A 27,190-nucleotide genomic window follows, 5' to 3' on the forward strand; every position below is an offset into this window, starting at 1 on the left:
AAACGCTTTTTCTGCATCTATTGATATAATCATATGATTTTTGTGCTTTATGTTGTTTATGTGATGTATCACATTGATTGGTTAGCATATGTTGAACCACCTTGTGCCCCTGGGATGAATCCCACTTGATCATGATGTGTAATATTTTTAATGAGTTGTTGCATGCGATTTGCTAGAATTTTGTTTAGGATGTTTGCATCTGTATTCCTCTGAGATATTGGTCTGTAATTTTCTTTTTCTGTGTTATCCTTACCAGGTTTTGGTATCAGGGCAATATTGGCCTCATAAAGTAAGTTATGGAGTACTGTCTCTTTTCAATTTTTTGGAAGAGTTTGAGTAGGACAGGTATTAAATCCTCTTTGAATGTTTGGTAGCATCCACTAGTGAAGCCATCTGGTCCTGGACTTTTGCTTTTGGGGAGGTTTAGGATAACAGATTCAATTTCCTTACTGTTGATTGATCTATTTAGATTTTCTAATTCTGGGGTGGCTGGTTAGCTCAGTTGGATAGAGAGCTGAGCTCTGAACAACCTGGTTGCCTGTTCGATCCTCTCATGGGCCACGGTGCGCTGTGCCCTGCACAACTGTATTGAAAAAACTACTTGACTTACAGCTGATAGGTCATGGAAAAACACACTTAAAAATCTAAATAAATAAATAAATAGATAGATAGATAAACAAACAAATAAAAGCTTTACAATTCTTCATGATTCAGCCTAGGAAAACTATGTGTTTCTAAGAACATGTCCATTTATTCTAGGTTATTGAATTTTAGTGGCATATAATCCTTCATGATATTCTTGGATGATCCTTTGTTTTTCTGTGGCATTTGTTATTTTGTTTATTAATGTCTTTTCTGTTTTCTTAGTGAGTCTAGCCAAGGTTTTGTCAATTTTATTAATCTTTTGGAAAAACCAGCTCTTTGTCACATTAATTTTTTTCTATTGTCTTTTTGCTCTCTATTTCATTTTGTTCTGCTCTGATTTTTATTGTTTCCTTTCTTCTGCTGACTTTGGGTTTCATTTATTCTTCTTTTTCTAGCTCTTTAAGGTGTAATGTGAGGTTATTTATTTGGGATATTTCTTGTTTCTTGAAATAGGCCTATAATGATATAAAATTCCCTCTTAAAACTGTTTTCACTCCAACCCCAAAATTATCGTAGGATGTATTTTCAATCTCAATTGTTTCTATGTATCTTTTGATCTCTCTTCTAATTTCTTCTTTGACCCGGTCCTTCTTGAAAAGTATGTTGTTTAATCTCCACATATTTATGTTTTTTCCTGCTTTCTTTTTTAGTTGATATCCAATTTTAAAGCCTTGTGATCAGGGAATATGCTTGGAATGATTAAAATCTTAAATTTGCTGAGGCTACTTTAATGTCCCAATATATGGTCTATTTGTGAGAATGTTCCATGTACACTAGAAAAAAATGTATAGTCTGATGTTTTAGGATGAAGTGCTCTATAAATGTCAATTGTGTCCATTTCATGTAATGTGTTATTTAAGGCTGCTAGTTCTTTCTTTATTTTTTGTTTGGCTGATCTATCCATAGTTGTCAATGATATATTAGGTCCCCTACTATAATTGTGTTTGGTCAATTTCATCCTTTAGTTCTGTTAGTAGCTGTTTGGTATGTTTCGGTGCTCCCTGATTGGGGGCATAAATATTGATGACTGTTATGTCTTCTTGTAGTATGGTCCCCTTTACCATTATGAAATGTCCATCTTTGTCTCTTGTTACTTTTTTCACCCTGAAGTCTATTTCATCTGATATCACTATGGCTATACCTGATTTTCTCGGGATACCATTTTCTTGGAGTGTCAATTTCCACCCTTTCACTTTGAGTCTATGCTTCTCCTTGTAGCTGAGATGTGTCTCTTGGAGACAGCATATGGTTGGGTTTAGTTTTTTTAATCCAATCTTCTGCTCTGTGCCTTTTTATTGGTGAGTTCAGTCCATTTACATTTAGGGTGATTAATGATATGTGAGGATTCCCTATCATTCTGTCTTTAGTTTTCTGGTAAGACTGTGTCTCCATTGTTTCTTTGCCTTTTTGTTGTTGTCTATTATTTCTGTGTGGTGGTATTATGTGATTTTTCTCTCTGTTTGTTCTTTTATTACAGTATATATTTCAGTTCTGGATTTTTTTGAGTGGTTACCATTAAGTTTATGTAAAAGAAAATTTGATATTTAGAGTATTCCATTTTCTTCAGCATGCTTACTTTCTCCATTCCTCTATTCCTGTTCATGCCTTTACTCTCCCTCTTTTTGTGTTTTGGTTACCACAAATTTTCCCTGTTGATGGTGGTTGAATAGCCTCCTTTAGTGTTTCTTGTAGTATAGGTTGAGTATTAGAAAATTCCCACAGCTTCTGTATTTCTGGAAAGGTCTTTATTCGTTCTTCACATCTAAAGGATATCTTTTCTGGGTATATTATTCTTGGCTCATAATTTCTCCCTTCAATAGTTTGAATATTTGGTTCTACTCCCTCCTTGCTTGTAGAATTTCTGCTGAAAATGTAATGATATTCTAATTGGCTTTCCTTTAGGTTAACATCTACTTTTCCCTGGCTGCCCTGAGGATTCTTTCTTTGTCATTGATTTTTGACATCTTCAATACAATGTGCCTTGGAGAAGACCTGTTGGGGTTGTTAGGTGTTCTATTTGCTTCCTCGATTGAAGATGACATTTTTTTCCCACAAGTTTGGGAAGTTATCATTGACTACTTGCTTGAATATACTCTCTGTTCCATTCTCTCTTTCTTCTCCTGCTGGTATGCCCATTATTTTGTATTGCTCTTTCTGATGGAGTCACAAGTTCTCGTAGAGTTCTTTCATTTCTTTTAAGTCAAGTCTCTTTCTTCTTCCATCTGTGTCACTTCCAGGTTTCTATCTTCGATGTCACTGATTCTTTCCTCCATCTGGTCAACTCTACTACCTAAGCTGGTTATTTAATTCTTAATTTCTTCTATTGAGTTCTTCATCTCCAGAAATTATATTTGGTTCTTTTTTAAAATTTCAATCTCTTTCATAAAATGCTCATGTTGTTCTTTGATTGTGTTTCTGAGACATTAAACTGCCTTTCTTTGTTTTCTTGCATCTCATTGAGTTCTTTCAGAACTGCAATCTTGAATTCTCTGTCATTTAAGTCACATATTTCCATATCTTTAAGTTCCTTTTCTGAAGAATTTTCACTTTCTTTCTGAGCTGTCTTGTTGCTTTGATTACTCATGGCAGTTAATGATATATTATTTCTCTTCCTAGGCATCTACAGGAGTGGGTTCTGCAACAAGTTGATAGGAAGAGGTCTTTCTTTTGTTTTCCACTACATATTGGTAGAATGTTTTATTTTCTCTCTGACTGCAGCCTTTTTTTCTTTCTCACACCATAGTGTTATGTTTTCTCTGCACTATTCCAGCTTCTCACACAATAGGGAGATTCCCTGGAAGGCGGGCTTCTCCTCTGCGGTAGTTCTGAAATGCAGTGAGGTTGGAGCACTGAGCTAGGTCTGTGTCCTGTGCCCCTGTGGCCCTGATTCAATTCTCCCTTCCTTCCTCCCCTGCTCGCACAATTTGCCCACCTTTAGATGATTTTAGTAGTGTGCCTCTTTTTCTTGCCTGTCCTTTGTGGAGTTATAGTTGTCCATTTTTTTGGAAATTCCAGGGCAGATTTCAAGAGGCTCACCTCACACCTCCATTTTATGACATCATCAAGATATTCTCTTAATGTGATTGCTGCCTTTGGTAAGAATATATCATCCATCTTGCCATTTACTCCACCAGTTGTGAAGAGACTACTGTGATGGAAGAAATCAGCTGGTGATGGATATGGCGGAGCAGGTGGAGAAGAACCAAATGGACAAGAAGAAACATGGTGTGAAAAAGCAGTTAGAAGTTTGGTGAAGAAGCTAAAGAAAACAGGGCAATTAGAAGAGCTTGAGAAAGCCCTCACCACACAAAATCATAATACTAATTGTCCCCATACCAACCACTTGCTCTGAAATTTGGGAACTGAGTACACTAAATATGATAGATTAGTGGATACTACAGACCTTTACAACTTCTCTGAACAAACCAAGTCCTTCAATAGTCATGTCTGGGTATCTCATTGAAAAGGATTGCCTCAAGTTATATACAAGGTCTGAAAATTAAACTCAACAACTTATTGCAATGATTTTAACTTTTTTTGATATGAGAAGGATTACTCATTATGAATTTGTATCAACTGGACAAACAATTAACCAACTTTATGATTTGGAAGTACTGAAAAGGCTTCATGAAACGTTAAATGACCTGAACTTTTCGCCAACAATTCATGGCTCTTGCATCATGACCATGCACCAGCTCACATGGCACTTTCTGTGAGGGAGTTTTTAGCCAGTTAACAAATAACTATATTGAAATACTCTCCCTACTCACCTGATCTGGCCCCCCAATGACTTCTTTCTTTACCCAAAGATAAAGGAAATATTGAGAGGATGACCTTTTGATGACATTCAGGACAGCAAGGATAATATGATGACAGCTCTGATGGCCATCCCAAAAAAAGAGTTCCAAAATTGCTTTGAAGGGTGGAGTAGTTGCTGATGTCTGTGCATAGCTTCCCAAGGGGAGTACTTCAAAGGTGACCATAGTGATATTCAGCAATGAGGTATGTAGCACTTTTTCTAGGGTGAGTTCGTGATCTTAAGTTTCTGATTGTATATCAATGAAGATGGAAAAACAAGTGATCAACAATAGAACGAAAGTATGGATAGAGGATTTCCAGCAGAAGTATGTCCTACTATTTTTTCCCCTGTTAATCATAGTTTAGATTTAGTTTAATCATACTCAGAAGCCGCATTTTGTTGTTCAGTAGCATATTATGAATCAAACCATAGGGATGGAGAGAGACCTTCCATGCATCACAGCCCTCACTCACTGTAGACGGCTTCACTGATACATCAAATTCAGAGAAGTTCTGCTTAAGTTTACTATCAGTACCAAACAAAATGCTACAGTAGAAGTGACAAGAGGACAGATAGGAAGAGGAGTGTGCTTGTATTACATAGGTGGGGAAGTTTTTGCTCAGTGCCTAAGTGATAGTGCAATCTTTGAGCAGAGCCCCAACTGTAATCAGGAATATGGCTGACATGCTGCAATAGTGTGTAAAATTCTACCAGGATGTAATCTGAAGATCTTCAACAACCAGGAATTTGCTGCTCTTCTGGCTCAGTCTGTTAATCAGGGTTTTGTTTAACCTGCTTTCCAGGCCCTGGCTACAGTGTATAATCTCAAAATTATCAGTAGTTCAATTTATAAAATCAATATCAGCAAAGACAGCTGAAAGGACATCTACTCTTCAGTTGTTCAAAGTTTTTACTCCTGGATTAAACCATAACTAAAGGAAATTGAGGACCCATATGGCGTCATTGAAGTCATTTATTAGCTAACTAGAATATGAACCATAAGAATGAGTTTTGTGAAAGGGTAAGGAGCAGAATATTGAAAGCAGATGGTAACGAGCACTCCTTGCTATATTGGACTTCATCTGAATGGACCTCTACAGTGGTTGGACAAAGTATTAACTCAGATGGGATCCCCTTCAGTGCATTGCAAAGCTTCATCACCAATCAAGTCACATCAAAAGATTTATGTAACAACTCTTCTGTCATAATATTTGTGTGTGGTACCCATGGACTGTTTACTATCCAAAAATTCAAGCTAGAAAAATAGCACTTAAGGTCTCACCAATTAAAGCACCTTGTAGAATTGGTTTCCTATATTTGAATATTAGCTGGGAAAATTAGTGTCTAAAAATATACTCCCATAAAGGAGGAAGAGAAGATTTTAAAGATTTACTGATGTCTTGTTGGGTATAAAACTAAGTGTCTGAACAGTAGTAGTTATCTGTACAGGTAATGTATCATAATCAAGTATCACAGTATTTTGCTGTTCATATGTTTTTAGTTTGCCTAAATTAAGTATGGGTGTGCTGGTTCTTGATTTAGGCAAGCCTTTATAAAATTATGGTATCTAATCTGTTATTCCAACTTCTCCATTATTTTTGTGTGTCTTTTTAAATATATAAAATATATCAAGATTTTCAAATTACCATTTAGAAGCAGATGTCCCTTGTGAAAAAAAGTAACTTTTCTGCCTTTTACCAAAAATAAACTCTTGGGGCAAGAAAATAAAATAAGCTTTAATATTTTCCTCAGCATTTTTAATTTTAACATACCTGGAAGTTTTTTTTTTAATCTACATTTGTATAGGAATCCAGAAAAAGGCAGTTTAGAGACAGATAATAGAGGATAAAGAGCAAAAAAAGAGAAAGAATACAAGAGGAGGAGAATAGAAAGGAGGAGTGGAAGAAGAAAGAGAAGAGAAAGAAAAACATGAGGATAAGGAGGAAGACAAAGAGAAAAATATAAAGAAGGATGAAGTAGAGCAGAGAGGAACACAAGTAAGAAATAGAAAGTGATGACGTCTTGAGTGCCCTGTAAAATGTCAAACCCCTGTTCCTGGGACTGCAGTATTCTTGCCATAGAGATTTGGGAACCATCCATGAGTTTTTATAAACATTCTCACATTTATTTGTTTAAGCATCTCAACCTAGTTCCCATTATTTATCACCCAAAGAGCTTTCTATATACTCCATCAGCTTACGTCTGAGACTAAGTGGGCTGCCCTTCACCGCAGGTGTGTGACCTCTCTACTTTGCTATTAAGACAGATACATGGGACTGTATTCAACAGGAAATATAAGAAAGCTGCTGTCCAGGCTCTGGCCATAGTGTATAATCCCAAAATTATTAGTAGTTCAATTTAGAAAAGCAATATTCAGTGAAGACTGCTGAAAAGATGTTTATTCTTCAGTTGTTTGAAATTTTTATTCCTGGATTAAACCATAACTAAAGGACACATATAGCATCATTCTGGTTCCTCCTGATGATGATTTTACTACATATCACTTTAATTCGATGCTACAATCTATATTGGATTTTGTTATAAGAAATAGGGTCTATGTGTTTAATTGGTACCTTGCTTATTGCTATTGGCTCAATTGTGTTTCCCCAAAATTCATATGCTGAGATCCTAACCTTCAGTAACTCAGAATGTGACCTTATTTGGCAATAACATAGTTGCAGATGTAATTAGTTCAATTAATATGAGGTCATTAGGGTAAACTCTGATCCGTTATGACTCATGTTCTTATAAAAAAGAGAAATTTGGACACAGAGATACATACCTGGGGAATGCCATGTGGACATGGAGCAGAGATTTGGTGATACAAACCAAGGAACACCAAAGATTGTGAGCAAACCATCAGAAGCTAGGGAAGAGGCAAAGGACAGAATCTTCTTCACATCCTAAGGAAGTACCCTGTCAATACCTTGATTTTGGACACAATAAATTTCTGTTGGTTTATGGTACTTTGTTATGGCAGCTATACCAAATTAATACTGAGAGTCCACCAACACTGGCTCTTTCCACACTAGCTCGTGGTGGTTCCTAGTACAAACTAGTGCATGAATATTGCTCTACACAGTCACAAGTGGTCATATCCATGACTTTTCATGACCTTTTAACGTGAGCCTAACTTATGTACACCCATGATTGTATTTAATATTGCATTACTGCCACTCACTCACTAGGAAAAAATGACTCAGGTGTGCAAAAAAAAACAACATCAATTACTCACCTGAAAACTTTGTATTATTTTAGAGATGCCAATGGGAGGCTGTAATCTGGAAAAAAAAAATCCCTTCATGCCTGAAGGGAGGCCTGTCCAAGAAAATGGCTGAGAGGTCACCAGATTCCTTGGTGAATTATTCCCCACTCTCTTTGATTTTAATAAAATAGTCAAAGTAGTCCTTTTTCTTCTTCTCACATAAATGCATGGCAAAACAATTTGTACTTCTGGGAGCTTCCTATCATGGCAGAACACAGCTCTCTGCATGCCCCTGGTATGGAAGAAGTATACTGCTTTCACATCTTGTGATAAAGTCTGAGTCAACCATGTTCTTGGGTAGTATAGTTTGTGATCTGAGGTGTGATTAACCACAATACCACTCCCTCAGTCTCTTCGATGTAATGGTTACTTTTCCTAGGGTGGGCCTTAATCCAGTATGACTGGAATCCTTATAAGAAGAGAAAATTAGGACACAGATGGACATAAAGCGAAGACCATGTGAAGACACAAGGAGGAGAAGATGGCCATCTACAGGCCAAGGTAAAAAAATAAATTTCTGTTGTTTAAGTTACCCAGTCTTCAGTGCTTTGTTATGGCAGCTGTAACAAAGTAACACAGTGCAAATCAATCAACAGCTCCATGGCATGATTTTTTTACTGGTCCTTGTCAGTGAGGGCAATAGATTGAGTGTTTGACTCTTATCTTCACCTATACTAATGCCGTCATCATAGCTTCATTGTGGGCACAGTGTACTTTCCTGCCCCTTGATTTTAGTTTTGTCTATGTAGCTTCCTTTGACCAGTAGCATGTGGGCAGAACTAATACTGGGAAAGTTTCAAGCATAGGTTTAAGAAGCTTTCTGTGTTCTTCTCTTGCACCCCTGTCATTTCTATGGCAACGAGTCAGTTAGTCTCAGATCCAAAGAGAATGAGAGACAGACAGAGGAGAGTCTTCCTCATTTGAAATAGAGCCACCTAGTCCTCCTTAGCTTAAATCAACCCACCTCCAGCCAACCTGAAGACATGTGAGTGAGACCAGGAACAAAGCAGATTTTCCTCTAGACAAACTTTGGGCATATCAATAACACTTACTATTAAATGGTACCAAGATAATGTGGTTGTTACACAGCTTTTTGTGGTAATAGCTAACTAATTATGAATATATGACCTGAGATCATTCAGTCAAGATGGAAGCCTAATTTTTTTTCCAGTGTTAAAGAGTTGTTCTTTCTCTCTGGGGAACATATAGCCCTGGAAATGTTTGACAGCTACCTTATGCATAGGTTGTAGATGATGCTAAGGAGGCAGAACACAGAAATGAAAGAAATCTGTGTTCTTATTTGTGCTGTTGAGCCATGGGATCAAACCAAACATAAGGCTTGAATTACCTTTGAAACCCATAGTTATGTACAAAAGTTCATTGCATTCCTATATACTAACAATGAAATCTCAGAAAAAGAAATAAAAAGAAACACACACACATAATACCTTTTGCAATTACAACAAAAAGAATAAAATACCTAGGAATAAACTTAACCAAGGATGTGAAAAACCTATACACTGAAAACTATAAGACATTTTTAAAAGACATTGAAGAAGTCACAAAGAAATGGAAAGGCATTCCATGCTCATGGATTGGAAGAATCAACATAGTTAAAATGACCACATTACCCAAAGCAATATACAGATTTAATGCAATCCCATCAAAATCCCAATGGCATTTTGAAAAAGAAATAGAACAAAAAAATCAGATTTGTATGGAACCACAAAAGACCCTGAATAGCCAAAGCAATCCTAAGAAAAAAGAACAATGCTAGAGGTATCACACTCCCTGACTTCAGCTTGTACTACAGGACAACAATAATCAAAACAGTATGGTATTGGCGAAAAACAGACACACAGACCAATGGAATAGAATTGAGAACCCAGAAATAAACCCACATAAATATGGACAGATAATTTATGACAAAGAAGCCAAAAGCATATAATGGAGAAAAGACAGCCTCTTCAATAAGTGGTGCTGGGAAAATTGGAAAGCCATGTGCAAAAGAATGAAACTAGACTTCTAGCTATCACTGTGTATCAAAATTAACTCAAAATGGATCAAAGACCTAAACCTAAGACCTTAAACAATAAACTGCATAGAAAAAAACATAGGCACTAAACTTATGGACCTTGAGTTCAAAGAGCATTTTATGAATTTGATCTCAAAGGCAAGGGAAGGAAAAGCTAAAACAAATCAATGGGACTATATCAAATTAAAAAGCTTCTGCAAAGCAAAAGAAACCATAGACAAAATAAAGACACAACAAACCGAATGGAAGATTTTTATAAACAATGCCTCTAATAAGGGGGTAATATCCAAAATGTATAAGAAACTCATACAACTCAACAACAATAAAAAACCAAACAATTCAATTAAAAAATGGGCAGAGGACCTGAATAGACATTTCTCCAAAGAAGTGATACAAATGGTCAATAGATATATGATAAAATGTTCAACATCACTAATCATCAGAGAAATGCAAATAAAAACCACAATGAGATATCACCTCACCCCAGTCAGAATGGCTAACATCAACAAGACAAATAGTAACAAGTGTTGGAGAGGCTGTGGAGAAAAAGGAACCCTCATACACTGTTGGTGGGAATGCAGATTGGTGCAGCCACTATGGAAAGCAGTGTGGAGATTCCTCAGAAACATTAAGAATAGAATTGCCACATGACCCAGCAATCCCTCTCCTGGGTATCTACCCCAAAAATCTGAAAACATTTACCCGTAAATATATATGTGCTCCGATGTTCAATGCTGTTTTATTTACAGTGGCCAAGACATGGAAACAACCAAAGTGTCCTTCGATAGATGAATGAATAAAGAAGATGTGGCATACGCACACAATGGAATACTATTCTGCCACAAGAAAAGATAAAATAGTCCCATTTGCAATGGATTATATGCTAAAGGACAGAAAAAGATGAAAATCATATGATTTCACTGATATGTGGTTTATAAAACTGAAAACAATACTGGAACAAGACAAACAAATGAAGGAACAAAAACTCATAGACACAGACAATAGTTTAGTGGTTACCAGAGGGTAAGGGGGAGGAGGGTGGTAGATGAGGGTAAAGGGGATCAAACATATGGTAATGGAAAAAGAACTGACTCTGGGTGGTGAACAATGTGACACATAGATGATGTATTACAGAATTGTGTACCTGAAATCTATGTGACTTTACTAATAATTGTCACCCCAATAAATTTTTATTAAAAAAATAAATAAAATATAAAATAAAAATCCCATCTAAGCCATGCCAAAATAAAAAGAAAGAAAGAAAAGAAAAAGAAATCCCTAGTTATATGAGCAAAGAAATTCCCTTGTGATTTAGATTTTCCATTGCTGCAAAAATACATGCCCAGAATTTTGATTTCAGCTCCAACATGGAAAAAGCTTGGAAGGTATTACTCTTGCTCTTAAAACAAGAAAAATGCTGAACAAACTGAAAATAAACAAAATTTCTTAGGCCCATCAAAAATTTGAGATCAGTTAATGAGCCACTGCCTCTAAATCTGGAGAAACAGTGAATACAGAGAATCTGCTTACTTAGACCAGAAGCTGCTGTGGCTACAAATGGGTAGGAAAATTTAAGTGGTAATTTTGATGGAGGCAGAGTATGGACTAGCATGAGAGTGATAACCTCTTGGAGCCTTCAGTCATAGGGAGGCCCCACACTTACATGTATCTACTTTTAGGAAGCCCACCAGTTTGTTATGGTGAAAAGCTAAGAAAGATTTGCTCATGGCTGCGGTAGCAGAAAGGGGAAAAGTAATATTGTAAGATATGACCATAGAGTTCTCCATAGCAAATAATTAATCTTCCAGGGGGAATGATTTTTACCAAAACCTCATGGGAGGGGAAAAAATCTAAGTAACACTTGTGAAGGTCACAGCCCAGGGAAATCGGTCTCTTAAACACTGAGACTCAATCACGCGATTATGGAGCGCTTCCTCTCCAAGAAACCTTACAACCACATCAATAGAGCTCCAGTATAATAACATTGGATTACAGCTAAGAGTTGCAAGGTGCACACTCTGTTTAAGGAGCCTGAAGGCAAAAAGAGAGACAAAAACAAAGATGTTAAATGAATTTGAAGCCTCTGACACCTACCGCTATAGCAAACATTAAACATAATCCAACTCTTAGGTAGATTATCATAAAACCTTACACTAAGGCTTTTACCTCAGTTACCATTAGCCAATACATCATGTACAGTTTTTAATAAAATATTTTACAGCATGCTAAAAGATAAAAAGAAAAACCAAACACAGCCTGAAGACAAAAAGGAAGTGTTAGAACCAGACTCAGCTATGACAGATTTTGAAACGATTTAGATAGGAAACTACGTTAACTCTGATTGATATGTTAAGGACTGTAACGGAAAAAGTAGACAACACTCAAGAACAGACGGCTAATGTAAGCAGAGAAATGGAAACTATTACAAATAATCAAAAGGAAAAGCAACAAGTCAAAAGCACTGTAACAGAAATGAAGAAAGCTTTTGATGGGCTCATCAATATATTCAACATAGCCAAGGAAAGAATCAGAAAGGTTAAAGATATACCACAGAGAGTTCCCAAACTGAATAAAATAAAATAAATCAGAACAAATGATCATAGAACTGTGGGGAAATTTCAAAAGATATAACATACACATAATTGGAATACCAGAATAAGAAAGACAAAGGAGAAGAATTATTATTTGAAGTAGTAATGACAGAGAATTTTCTAAAATTATTGTCAGATACAGAACCACAGACCCAGGAAACTCAGAGAACACCAAGACAAATACCAAAAAATCTACACCTAGGTACCTTGTATTTAAACTACAGAAAACCAATGACAAAGACTTGAAGGAAGGTGGGAAGGAACCTTATACAGAGAGAAACAAGGATCAGTGTCACGTCCTGCACGACAAGAGCTGTGGGAAGCGAAAAGGGCAACAGGGTTAAGAAAGACAGTAGCCAAGAACAGAGTGCAAGCGGGGCCAAGGGACTCAAGCCTCAAGGACTGAGCCCCGAATCAGGCCAACGCATAGCTTTTATTGGTTAACAAATGAGGAAGTAATCTTAAGATCTGTGAATTATGTGCCTGCTGGCTGTCTTTCTGAAAGTCCCCATTGTGCTCCAACACATACTGTGCCTTCACGCACACGCATAACTCTAGGGGATCCATTAAAGGGGGGGTGCGATATTATTCCATCAGGTCCCAGTTTGCTGAGACACCCCCTTAAGGGAGCTTTATCGATATTATTCCATCGAGCCTCAGTTTGCTGAAGCACTCCCTTGTGAAATCCTGGGAAGAGCACGGGGAACAAACGGTTTGGCAGCTGTAAGGCAACAGATAAGAATTACAGAAAGCTTCTCATCAGAAACAATGCATGCAAGCAGAGAGTGGGTGAAATATTTGAAGTGTTAAAAGGAAAAAATATAGAATTCTATATCCAGAAAAAAATTATCATTCAAAATTGATTGAGAAATAAAGATATTTTTTCAGTAAAACAAAAATTAAGGGAATTCATTCCCAGCACACCTGTCCAGAAAGAAATACCTAAAAATTTCTTCATAAAGAAGGAAAATTATATAGGTCAGAAATTTAGATCTACATAAAAAAAGGAAGAACATCAGAGAAGGAATAAAAAAAAAGTAAAATAAAATATTTTATTATTTTTTAAATTAGTTTCAGGTGTACAAAACAATGTAATAGTTAAACATTTACACTATTCTTCTTCTTCTTAATTTATCTATAAGAGAACTATTTAAACTAATAATAGTAACAATGTATTGGGTGATTATAGCATACGGATATATGAAATGAAGGACAGCAATGTTGTGAGAGATGAGAATAATGGGAAAACTCTGTTATTATAAAGTAGCTGCATCACATGTCAAATGACAGTGTTATTTGAAGGTGACTAACACTTTAGATTAGTTGTAAATAAATGTATACTGCAAACTTTAGGGAAACTACTAAAATTTTTTAAATGAACTATAATTTGTACTCGAAAAGAGGAGAGAAAATGGAATCATATAAAATGCTCAATTAAAACCAGAGAAGGCAGGAAAAGATGGGAAGAAAGAAATGAAAGAAAAAACAAGTGTAATGAATAGAAGACAGTTTCAAACATGGTAGATAAAAATCTAATTACATCAATAATCAGTAAATATGAATGGTCGGAATACACCAATTAAAAATCTATGTAACTTTACTAACAATTGTCACCCCAATAAACTTTAATTTAAAACAAACACAACAAAGACTGTCAGAGTAGATTGAAAAACTAGACCACCCAATTATAAGTTGTCTACCAGAAACCCTCTTTAAATATAAAGATTCAGATAAGCTCAAAATATGGAGAAAGATATACCATGCTAACAGCAAAAAGAAAACTGAAGAAACTATATTAATTTCAGACAAAAGTGCCTTCAGAACAAGAAAAGTTATCAGAGATAAAGAGGGCATTACAGAATGATAACAGGGTAAATTCTCCAAGAAAACGTAACAATCCTAATTGTGTATGAACCTAACAACAGAGCATCAAAAAGAAGAAGAAGAAACTTAATAGAACTTCAAGGAGAAATAGACAAACCATTATTATAGTTGATGACTTCAATATCCCTCTTTCAGTAATTGATAGATGAAGTAATCAGAAAACCAGGATATGGTTAATCTGAAATGCACTATTTATCAACTTGACATTTATAGAATACTCCATCCAATAACAGCAGAATACACATTCTTCTCAAGCTCACATAGTACTTTCACTAATATTGACCACATGCTGTGTCATAAATTACATTGTAATAAATTTAAAAATAGAAATCATACAAAATATGTTCACAGACCACAATGGAATTAAAATAGAAATCAATAATATAAAGATAGCTGGAAAATTCTAAAATGCTTAGAAATTTAACTACAAAAATGTCTAAATAACACATTGTCAAAGAAGAAGTGTCAAGAGGAATTTAAAAATATTTTGAACTAAATGAAAAAAATTATCAAAAATACATACTATTCACTGGCACACGTATCAAGTTAGTCTCCCAGAGAGATGCCAGTGCTCTTCCAGGAATAAGCGTTCTTCTGAAGCTGTTACCTAATCCCAATGTAAGCATCTGTCTCAATCACAGAATTGATGAGCTCCACACTGAGGTGTTTAGGGCATTCAGACAGGCTACATTAGGTCTATGAGGCAGGCACATTGTGCTTGAAAGCTTCAGAGAATGAGCTCTTGGGGAATGAAGGAACTCATCCATAGAAATTGTTCCATACAGAACATTTAAATAGTATTTGTTTTTTTAATGAAAGACACCCTAACAAATCTGTAAAATTTTTCAGATCATGATTTTAAAATATTCTAAAAATAACATTTCATTCCCAAACAAGATTTGAGTTTCTGGTCTGATAGTTCTCACTTAGGAAGTTTTAGTTTACTTGGGTTTAACAGGAAGTGGTGGCATAAAGCATATGAATGCAACAAAGTTTAGCTTTGGCAACAATATTGTACTCTACTCTGCTATTCAGCTCTGCCAATCTCAATCTTTGAAAGTCTAAGTACCCTAATTTGCCTAATTCTCCACTCTATTTTGCAACCCTATCAGTGTTTGATCAATAATCATGTGATTGCATAGGGAACACATATGTAATTGGAAACAACAACAATGCCAGTAACAAAATAAGACATTTTTAGGTTTATTTTTAATATTTGCAAATTTATTTCCAAATATAGGCAAGATTTCAGGTGCAACTAAAAGTCTCCAGATTTTGAAATTCTATTAGTCAGATAAAGTATAAATGTGTATTTATTATTACAAGAGCAAAGTGTTGTACTAATTAATGATGATTGTGAGTCATTAAATTTATGTATAAAAGTAATTAGTATTTTCAATATTTTAACAGGGAAAGAGATTGATAATTATTATGAATATTTGAGAAAGGGTACTAGCTAAATAACTTTAATATGACTATCTCAATCTTTCTGAGCAAACAAATGTTTATAAAAATTTGAAAAATAGAGAGGTCCAAGATGATGGATTAGGTAAATGCTATGCCTACTAGAATCCCAGGACCACACCAAAATTACAAACAAATTATCAAACAATCAACCTCAAGAATCATCTGAACATTAGCTGAACAGAACCTCTATAACTAAGAATATAAAGAAGAGGCCTCATCGAGGGATTCTGATCAAGATGGCCAAGTAGGTAATTGCTGTGCTTACCTTCTTTCATGACCACATCAAAATTACAACTAAACTACAAAACAATCGTCATTGAGAATCGCCTAAAATCTTGCTATACTGAAGTCCTACACCTAAGGACATCCAGAAGTCACCTCAAGACTGTAGGAGGGGCAGAGATGTAGAATGGGGTGGTCCCATACCTGCATGTGACCATTAAAAATCGAGAACCCCAGCCCAGGGTTACGGTGCCAGGGATAGAAGTCCCCATAATTTCTGGTTGTGGAAAACTGTGGAGATTGTGATTGAGGGAGATGGAGGGCAGCTGAAGTCCCAGGTGCTTCTCTTAAAGGGACTGTGCAAGGACTTAGTTACCGACAGCACCACTGGCTCTGAGCTTCATACCTGGGGCAGAAGCTGGAAAGGTGGTGGGAACATATGGTGGGGAACAGAGTTGTCTGGCTTGAGAGGGGGGATGGAGGGGCAGCTTTATCCTGAACTGAGGAGGTGGCTGAGGCCATGGTTTCTTTGTTGAAACCTCCCCCTTCCTGGCATGCAGATACAGGCAGCCACCGTATCTGAGTCTCGATCAAGCTGGCTAATGCTGTTTGTTTGCCACACCCTGGTGATTCCAGATGTCACCACACTCAACTTTCAGGCACATACAAGCCACTTCCAGTGGCTTTTTAATACAAACACCTGCCTTACCTAATGCTGCAGAGTTTCCTAAGGTCTCTCAAAGGTTCACAAAACCCAAACAAGCAGCATCTGGCTTGAGCATGTCCTGTACCTCTGGCTGAGCGGCCCTAAGCTCAGCACAGCAGCAGATGCCCTTGGTTTGCAGTTTGGCTTCCAAAGCACTTCCAAGCATGCGATGGGTAGGGGCCATCTCTGGATTTCTTGTGGCTCCTTCTGGGTGGCCAACGATGGGGTAGGGGCTGCAGTTGAACTTGATCTGCAGCAGGTCCCCTCCAAGGTGATCTTGCAGCTGGTGCACCCAGTTGCCAGCTTCAAAATGAGTTGGAGCATCACCCAGTTGCCTCCAAGAATGACACACACAAGTGGCAGACTGAGTAGGCACCAGAGCCCTGCTGAGACAGATCCTGCTCTGTAGAGCCAGCTCCTGCACCACAACTCCTCCACTGTACTCACAGCCAGTCCTCACAACCAATGAGCCTGAGGGTCAATCCCTCCCACTGATGTGCAAATAGCAACTTAGGCTCAACCTCAAGATGAGGGCACACACAACCCACACAAGGGACACACCTAGAGTGTTAGGTTCAAGTGACCAGGAAGACTGCACCAGTGAGCCCCACAGCACACGTACTACATAAGGTCACTCTAGTAAGACCACAAGGCATAGCAGTTCTACCTAATATACAAAAACAAACACAGGGAGGCAGCCAAAATGGTGAGACAAAGAAACATGTCCCACATAAAAGAACAGAACAAAGTTCCAGAAAAAGAACTAAACAAAATGGAGATGAACAGTCTACCAAACACAGAGTTCCAAGCACTGGTTATAAATATGCTCAATGATGTCAGGGAGAACTTCAACAAAGAGATAGAAAACATCAAAATGGAGATAGAAAACATGAAAAATAACCAGTCAGAAATAAAGAATGCAATAAGGAAAATGAAGAATACATTAAGAAAATCAGCAGTAGATTAGATGAAGTAGAAAATAGAACCAGTGATGTAGAAGATAAGGTAGCAGAAAAGACCCAATCAGAACAGCAAAAAGAAAAAAGAATCCAAAAAATTGAGGAGAGTTTAAGGGACCCCTGGGACAGCATCAAGTGTACCAACTTTGCATTCTAGGGGTACCAGAAGGAGAAGGGAGAGAGCAAGGAATTGAAAACCTATTTAAAGAAGTAATGACAGAAAACTTCCCTAACCTGGTGAAGGAAATAGATATACAAGCTCAGAAAGTGCAGAGAGTCCCAAACAAGATGGACCCAAAGAGGCCAACACTAAGACACATCATAATTAAAATGTGAAAGGTTAAAGACAGAGAGAATGTTAAAAGCAGCAAGAAAAAAGCAGTTAGTTACCTACAAGGGAGTCCCCATAAGACAGTCAGCTGATTTCTCAACAGAAATTTTGCAAACCAGAAGGGATTGGCAAGAATATTCAAAGTGATGAAAAGCAAGGAGCACAACCAAGATTACACTACCCAGTAAATTTATCATTTAGAATCAAAGGACAGATAAAGAGCTTGCCAGACAAGAAAAACTAAAGGAGTTCATCACCACCAAACCAGTATTACAAGGAATCTTAGAGAGACTTCTTTAAGATGAAATAAATAACTAAATAATATAAATAATAAAATGGCAATAACTACATACCTATCAACAATTACTTTAAATGTAATGGATTAAATGCTCCACTCAAAAAATAGGATGGCTGAATGGATAAGACATATGCTGCCTACAAGAGACTCATTCAGAGAGAAGGACACACACAGACTGAAAGTAAAGGGATGGAGAAAGATGTTTCATGAAAATGGAAACAGACAAACAAACACAAAGAACCTGGGGTAGCAATACTTATACCAGACAAAATAGACTTTATTATAAATATATAGTGATGGAAGGAGAACTGACTTTGGGTGGGGAATACACAATGTGATATATAGAAGATGTACTACAGAATTGTGCACCTGAAACCTATGTAATTTTACTAACAATTGTCACCCCAATAAACTTTAATACAACAAACAAACAAAGACTATAACAAGAGACAAAGAACGATCTAGTAATCCCACTTCTGACACAAACACAAAATGCTAGTTTGAGAGGACATGCTCATCCATATGTTCATTGCAACATTATTTACATAAGCCAAGATATGAAGGCAACCTTGGTGTCCCTGAATGAATTAATGGATAAAGAAAAAGTGCTACATATATACAGCGTAATATTTCTCAGCGAAAAAAAGAAGGAAATCTTGCCATTTGTGACAACATGATACACCAAGGGGGTACTGTGCTGAGTGTAATAAGTCAGACAGTGAAAAACAAGTATCATGATTTCACTTATAAGTGGAATCTAAAGAAAAAATAAACAACAGATGAAACTGAAACAATTCATAGATACAGAGAACATTTTTTGGTTTTCAGATAGAATGGGGGTTGAGGAGGGTGAAAAGGGGAAGGGATTAAGAAGTACAAATTTGTTGTTAACACAGTTGTCAAGGGATTGTAGGGTATAGCATAAAGAATATAGTCAATAATATTGTACAATAATAACTTTTATGGTGTCAGTTGGGTACTGGATCTATTGGTGTGATAGATTGAAGGGGTGTTGGGTGCAGGGTGTAAAAGATGAAGGGGTTAAGAAATATAAACCAGTAGTTACAAGATAGTCATGGGGATGTAAAATGAAAATAATCAATAATATGGTAATAACTATACATAGTGTCAGGAAATACTAGTCAGGGGGATCCCTTCCGGAGTTACATAAATGTTTAACCATTATGTTATACACTTGAAATTAATATAAAATAATATTGAATTGCGGTGTGAGGTGAGACTTCAAGAGGCTCACCTCACACCGCCATTACTATGATGTAATCAGCATTCTTATAATCAGTGTTTTAAACTCTGTCTCTGGTCAATGGATTGACTCCATGTTATTCAATTCTATATCTGGACGTTTCTCCTGTTCTTTTCAATTACAGTCAACTCTAACTGAAAAATTTAAAAAGGGGGGAAGATCAATAATATTGTGATAGTGTGGTACGGTGTCAGATCGTTGCTGGACTGATTAAGGTGATCACTTCTTTAACATAGGGAATATAATCAATAATGTGGTAATAACTCCGTATAGTGCTATGTGGGTAGTGTTGAATAACTGTGATGTACAACTTAAACTAATATAGCATTGCATATTAGCTATATTTTAACAAAAATCTTAAAAATAAAAAAAAGAAGGGGCCACGTAGAGACTGGTGATGGGGGTGCGGAGACATGAAACAGGTTGACTCCAAACGTACAGACAGAGGCTGAACTCCAGGACACCTCGGTAGCAGAGGGCCCCCCTAAAGAGGGAGGGGACCCCCAACCCCACACTAAACTCCCAAGCCCAGGGGTCCTGTGCTGGGAAAAGAAGTTCACACAGTATCTGACAGTGAAAATCAGCGAGGACTCTGTCTGCCTCTTCCAATGGGGTGGAAGGCAGTTAGAAAACCAGATGCCTTCCTGTACAGCCAGCATTTGGACTTGCTCACTAGTGAGAACTCATCTGGTCTCTGGTGGAGAAGTGACAGCTCAGGAGGCTCAGGGACATACAAGGAAGGACTGAATTATGTGGCATCAGCATGGGAGCTGGACGGACAGGAGCCATTATTGTCTTTGTGTGGAGCCTGACACATTTGTGGCTTACAGGAGGGCACCATCTTCTCAGACTTAAGCCCTTCTCCAAAGGGCCAAGACTAGGATCGTATTGGTCTAGTGGAATCTACATGCAAGCACTACTTTGGTGACACCCTGGGTCCCCATCCTCCACAGAGCTGGTGTTACATTGCCTGGGAAACCCTTGAGTGCTGGGCTGCCGGCCCCACCCCACAGGCTACTGAAGCCTGCTATAAGTGGGTGGAGGCCTGTGCCCATCTGGGAAACTGTATGCTGGTGAGCTGTAACCCGAGACCTGTGCTGCAGTGTAAACTGGTGATAGCAGATCTGAAATGGGTGGTAGCTGGCTGTAGAGCTCTCGGGACATTTTTGCGTGGTGGTCATGGTCCCAGCACCAGTGCAAGAACCAAGACTGCAGTGACTTTGTAGCAACCACTGACCACACCCCTTAGCTCCCTGGAACCCTGCCCCACACACCTAAAGCTGCATTGCCAAGGGCACTCTGGGCATATGGGTGGCCAGGCACACCCCACAAGATTCAGAGGTCTTTCACAGCACCAGAAAATCCACAACAGCCTGGGGAGATTTTGGTGGTAAACAGTGACTCCAAGAGTGCACAACAGCCACTCAGGTGCAGCTTTGGGGAATTTACGAGCCTCAGGCAGTGGGTGGCTGCAGTGTTCTCAGGGTGCTGCAAGGTGGTCACAGGCTGGGCACTGGCATAAGAATTAAATCTGCATTAACTTTATAAAAACCACTGGTCACACTCGTGACTCCCTTGAGTGCCACCCTATTCAGTGGAAGCCAGATTGAGAAAAAACAACAACAAACATGTCTCAAATAAAAGAACAAGAGAAACCTCCAGATATAGAATTGAATAACATGGAGTCAACCCATTGACCAGAGACAGAGTTTAAAACACTGATTATAAGAATGCTGATTACATCATAGAAATGGAGGTGTGAGGTGAGCCTCTTGAAGTCTCCCCTGGAATTTACAACAAATTGAACAGCTGTAATTCCACAAACAACTCCCTGCACAGCAGACAGGCAAGAATAAGAGACTCATAATTGAAATCATCTAACAGTGGGCAAATTGGGCGAGTGCAGGAAGAGAAAGTGGGATGGGCAGAGATGCAAGCCACACAGGGACTGCAGGGCAAATGCAGACTGGAGCTGGGAGCTCCCTGTGTTCTTGAGCTACCATAGTCATGGGATAGGGAAGAATTCAGACTGCTAGTGCTCCCCTTATGGCCCACAATCCTGCCTGAGGATATCAACATATAACGTGGCTGAACACCACCCTCACAGCAGAGACCTCAGACCAAAGACTAAGGGAAGAAGGATGAAATTATGGAAGACAAAGGCACAGAGCCTAGCCGACCCCTCCCTACCTTTCCAGAGCTGAGCCCACACACACTTTTTCAGTGCTAGAAGCAGAACGGTAGTAATGTCATACCAAAAGAACAGAATATTTGCACTCCTGAGAACTGTGGTTCATAGCGACAGACTCATGGCCAAACAAGTTCCATAAAGGGGAGAGAGCCTTGGGTTCAGGATTGGCTGTGTTGGTGGTCACTGACATTGCTCAGAGCCACCTCTCACAGCCCAGCTGCCTTTGCCCCCACCTATCTGGGTGGAACCCTGCAGGGGTAAAAAGAGCCGCTTAAATACACGGGTCCTGACTCTGGTTTGGGAAGAGTTTTGAAACTTCAGAAGCTATCCACAGATGTGGTGCCCTGAGACCCAGGGGACCTGCTTACAGAGGAGAAGTCCGCCTTCCAGGGAATCCCCCCATTGTGTGAGAAGCTGGAACAGAAAAATATAACACTACAACATGAGAAAGAATAAAAGGCTGGAGAGAAAATAAAGCATTCTACAAACACTTACTGGAAAGCAAAAGAAAGACACTTTCCTATCAACATGTTTCAGAACCCACACCTATAGATGCCTAGGAAGAGTAATAATAAATCAATAATTGCCATGAATAAAGGTAACAAGACAACTCAGAAAGAAAATGAAAAGTTTCCAGAAAATGAACTTAAAGTCATGGAAATATGTGACTTAAACGACAGAGAATTCAAGATTGTAGTTCTTAAAAAACTCAGCAAGATGCAAGAAAAGACAGACAGGCAGTTTAATGAAATAAAAAACACAATCAAAGAACAAATAGAACATTTTATCAAAGAGATTGAAATTTTTAAAAAGAACCAAATAGAATTTCTGGAGATTAAGAACTCAGTAAAAGAAATGAAGAATGAAATAGCCAGCTCAGGTAACAGAGCTGACTAGATGGAGGAAAGAATCAGTGACATAGAAGATAGAAATCTGGAGATGACACAGATGGAAGAAGAGAGAGACTTGAGAGTTAAAAGAAATGAAAGAACTCTACAAGAACTTTCCGACTCCATCAGAAAGAACAATATAAGAATAATGGACATGCTAGGAGAAGAAAGGGAGAAGAGAACAGAGAGTATATTCAAACAAATAGTCAATGGAAATATCCCAAACTTGTGGAAAAAGCTGGACCCTCGAATCCAAGAAGCCCATAGACAACCTAGTTACCTCAATCCCAACACACCTGCTCCAAGGCACATTGTATTGAAGCTGTCAAAAATTCACGACAAAGAAAGAATCCTCAAGGCAGACAGGAAAAAGAAGATGGTAACTTACAAAGGAAAGCCCATTCGATTATCATCAGATTTTTCAGCAGAAACTCTACAAGCCAGAAGGGAGTAGACTCAAATATTCAAACTATTGAAAGAGAGAAATTATGAACTGAGAACAATATACCCAGCAAAGATATTCTTTAGATATGAAGGAGGAATAAAGAACTTTCCAGACATAGAGAACCTGAGGGAATTTTCTAAAACACGACCTGCACTGCAAGAAATACTGAAAGAGGCTATCCAACCTGAAACAAAAAAGCAAAAGAATACAAAACCATGGGTAGTATTATGAACAGACAGAATCAGAAAATGGCAACTCATACACCAAATAAGACACTATACACTTAAACATAACAGACAGAGTAAAGAAGAAGAAGAAAAAAAGGTTTGAAATTGGCTATCAACTGCAAAAAGAAAGCAGGAAAAAGCACACATATGTGGAGATTAAACAGCATACTTTTAAAGAACAACTGGGTCAAAGAAGAAATAAGAAGAGAGATCATAAGAAACATAGAAACAAATAAGAATACAAATAGATTCTACCAAAATTTTTGGGATGCAGCGAAAGCAGTTTTAAGAGGGAAAATTATATCATTATAGGACTATCTCAAGAAACAAGAAAAATACCAAATAAATAACCTCACATTACACCTTAAAGAGCTAGAAAAAGAAGAACAAATGAAACACAAATTCAGCAGAAGAAAGGAAATAATAAAAGTCAGATCAGAATTAAATGAAATAGAGAACAAAAAGACAATAGAAAAATTCATGCGACAAAAAGCTGGTTCTTTGAAAAGATTAACAAAATTGACAAATCCTTGGCTAGACTCACTAAGATAAAAAGAGAAAAGACACTAATGGACAAAATCAGAAATGAAAGAGGGGAGTTACCACAGAAGCCACAGATATACAAAGGATCATCCAAGAATACTATGAAGGATTATATGCCACCAAATTCAATAACCTAGAAGAAATGGACAAGTTCTTAGAAACATATAGCCCTCCGAGGCTGAACCATGAAGAACTGGAAAATCTAAACAGACCGATCACCAGTAACAAAATTGAATCAGTCATCCAAAACGTTCCCAAAAGCAAAAGTCCAGGACCAGTTGGCTTCACTAGTGAATTCTACCAAATCTTCAAAGAGGATCTAATACCAATCCTGCTCAAACTCTTCCAAAAAAATGAAGAAGAGACAGTACTCCCTAACTCATTTTATGAGGCCAACATTACACTGATACCAAAACCTGGTAAGGACAACACAAAAAAAGAAAATTACAAACCTATATCTCTGATGAATTCAGATGCAAAAATGCTAAACAAAATTCTAGCAAATCCAATGCAACAAAACATTAAAAATATTATACATCTCTTTCGCAGTTTTTGCAGCGAGAGGCAACATGAAAGATTCCAGCGATACCCTCTATGAGGTGGTGCGGGAAGTGTTGCATGGAAACCGGCACAAGCGCTGGAAGATTTTGGAGATGTGGAGCTGCAGATCAGTTTGAAGAACTATGACCCTCAGAAGGACAAACACTTCTTGGGCACAATCAGGCTTAAATCTACTCCCCGCCCCAAGTTCTCTGAATGTGTTCTGGGGGACCAGCAGCACTGTGACGATGTCAAGGCTGTGGATCTCCCCCACATGGATATGGAGGCACTGAAGAAACTCAACAAGAGTAAGAAACTGGTCAAAAAGCTGGTCAAGAAGTATGATGCCTTTTTGGCTTCAGAGTCTCTGATCAAGCAGATTTCATGAATTCTGGGTCCAGGCCTGAATAAGCCTGGCAAGTTCCCTTCCTTACTGACCCACAATGAGAACATGGTGGCCAAAGTTGATAAAGTGAAATACATGATCAAGTTCCAGATGAAGAAGGTACCATGTCTGGCAGTGGCCTTAGGCCATGTGATAATGACAGATTATGAGCTTGTGTACAACATCCACTTGGCTGTCAATTTCCTGGTATCATTGCTCGAAAAGAACTGGCAGAACATCCTGGCTTTATATATCAAGAGCACCATGAGAAAGCCCCAGTAACTGTACTAAGGCAGAGCTCAATAAACCATATTGTCACAAACATATATATCATATATATATATATATATATATATATATATATATATATATGTGTGTGTGTATATATATACACATATACACACACACACACATCATGACCAAGTGGGGTTCATCCCAGGGGCACAAGGATGGTTCAACATACACAAATCATCAACGTGATATATCACATAAAGAAAAAAAAGGACAAAAATCATATCATTATATCAATAGATGCAGAAAAAGCATTTGACAAGACACAACATCCATTTATGATTAAAACACTTAATAAAATGGGTATACAAGGAAAATACCTTAACATAATAAAGGCCGTATATGACAAACCTTTAACTAATATTATAATTAACAGTGAAAAATTGAAGCATTTTGCTCTACATTCTGGAACATGACAGGGCTGTGCCATAGCACCTCTACTTTTCAACATAGTATTGGAAGCCCTAGCCAGAACAATCAGGCAAAAGAAAGGAATAAAAAGCATTCAAATAGGGAATGAAGGAGTTAAATTGTCACTTTTTGCAGATGACATGATGTTATATATAGAAAACCCTGAAGACTCAATCAAAAAGCTATTAGAAACAATAAACGAATACAGTAAAGTTGCTGTGTATAAAATCAATCTACAAAAGTCCATTGCATACCTATATAATAACAATAAAATCTCAGAAAAAAATATAAAAAACAATTTCTTTTGCAATTGCAACAAAAAGAATAAAGTGCCTAGGAATAAACTTAACCAAGAATGTGCAAGACCTATATGCTGAAAACTATAAGACATTTTTAAAAGAAATTGAAGAAGACACAAAGAAATGGAAAAACATTCAGTGTTCATGGATTGGAAAAATCAACATAGTTAAAATGGCCATATTACCCAAAGCAAAATACAGATTTAATGCAATCCCCATCAAAATCCCAATGGCATTTTTAAAAGAAATAAAACAAAAAAATCATCAGATTTGTATGGAACCACAAAAGACCTCAAATAGCCAAAGCAATCTTAAGAAAGAAGAACAATGCTGGAGGTATCACTCTCCCTGAGTTCAGCTTGTACTACAGGGCAACAATAATCAAAACAGTATGGTATTGGCAGAAAAACAGACACACAGACCAGTGGAATAGAATTGAGAACTGAGAAATAAACCTACATAAATATGGACAGATAATTTTCAACAAAGAAGCCAAAAACATACAATGGAGGAAAGATAGTCTCATCAATAAATTGTGCTGGGAGAATTGGAAAGCCACATGAAAAAGAATGAAACTATATTGCTACCTGTCACTGTGTACCAAAATTAACTCAAAATGGATCAAAAACCTAAACATAAAACCTGAAACAATAAACTGGATAGAAGGAAACAGAGGTGCTAAAATTATGGACCTTGGGTTCAAAGAGAATTTATGAACTTGACTTCAAAGTCAAGGAACATAAAAGCTAAAATATATAAGTGAATGGACCTGTATGAAATTAAAAAGCTTCTGCACAGCAAAAGAAACCATTGACAACTGGGGATGTAACCAACTGAATGGGAGAAGATTTTTGCAAACAACACCTCCGATGAGGGGCTACTATCCAAAATATATAGGGAACTTATAGACCTCAACAACAAAAAAATACCAAAATATTCAATTACAAAATGGGAGAGGACCTGAATAGACATTTCTCCAAAGAAGATATACAAATGGCCAATTGATATATGAAAAAATTCAACATCACTAATCATCAGAGAAATGCAAATAAAAACCACAATGAGATGTCACCTCACACCAGTCAGAATTGCTATCGTCAAGACAAATAGTAAGAAGTGTTGGAGAGGCTGTGAAGAAAAAAGAACCCTAAGACACTGTTGGTGGGAATGCAGACTGGTGCAGCCACTGTGGAAGGCAGTGTGGAGATTCCTCAAAAAATTAAGAATATAATTACCATATGACCCAGCAATCCCTCTCTTGAGTTCTACCCCAAAAATCTGAAAACATTTATCTGTAAAGATATATGTGTTGCAATGTTCATTGCAGGTTTATTTATGGTGGCCAAGACATGGAAACAACAAAAGTGTCCTTCAGTAGGTGATTGTATAAAGAAGATGTGGTATATATACACAATGGGATACTATTCTGCCATAAGAAAAATTAAATTGTGCCGTTTGCGACAACATGGATGGATCTTGAGATTATTATGCTAAGCAAAATA

General features: G+C 37.5%; 2 pseudogenes; both read left to right on the forward strand.

Moving 5' to 3' along the window:
• Positions 1-3,824: 3,824 nt before the first annotated feature.
• Positions 3,825-5,652, forward strand: LOC109434037 (mothers against decapentaplegic homolog 2; annotated as a pseudogene).
• Positions 5,653-24,331: 18,679 nt separating this feature from the next.
• On the forward strand, positions 24,332-24,978 carry LOC109434038 (large ribosomal subunit protein uL1; annotated as a pseudogene).
• Positions 24,979-27,190: the final 2,212 nt, after the last annotated feature.

The sequence above is a fragment of the Rhinolophus sinicus genome, linkage group LG13, assembly GCF_036562045.2.
Source record: "Rhinolophus sinicus isolate RSC01 linkage group LG13, ASM3656204v1, whole genome shotgun sequence".
Taxonomy (NCBI): domain Eukaryota; kingdom Metazoa; phylum Chordata; class Mammalia; order Chiroptera; family Rhinolophidae; genus Rhinolophus; species Rhinolophus sinicus.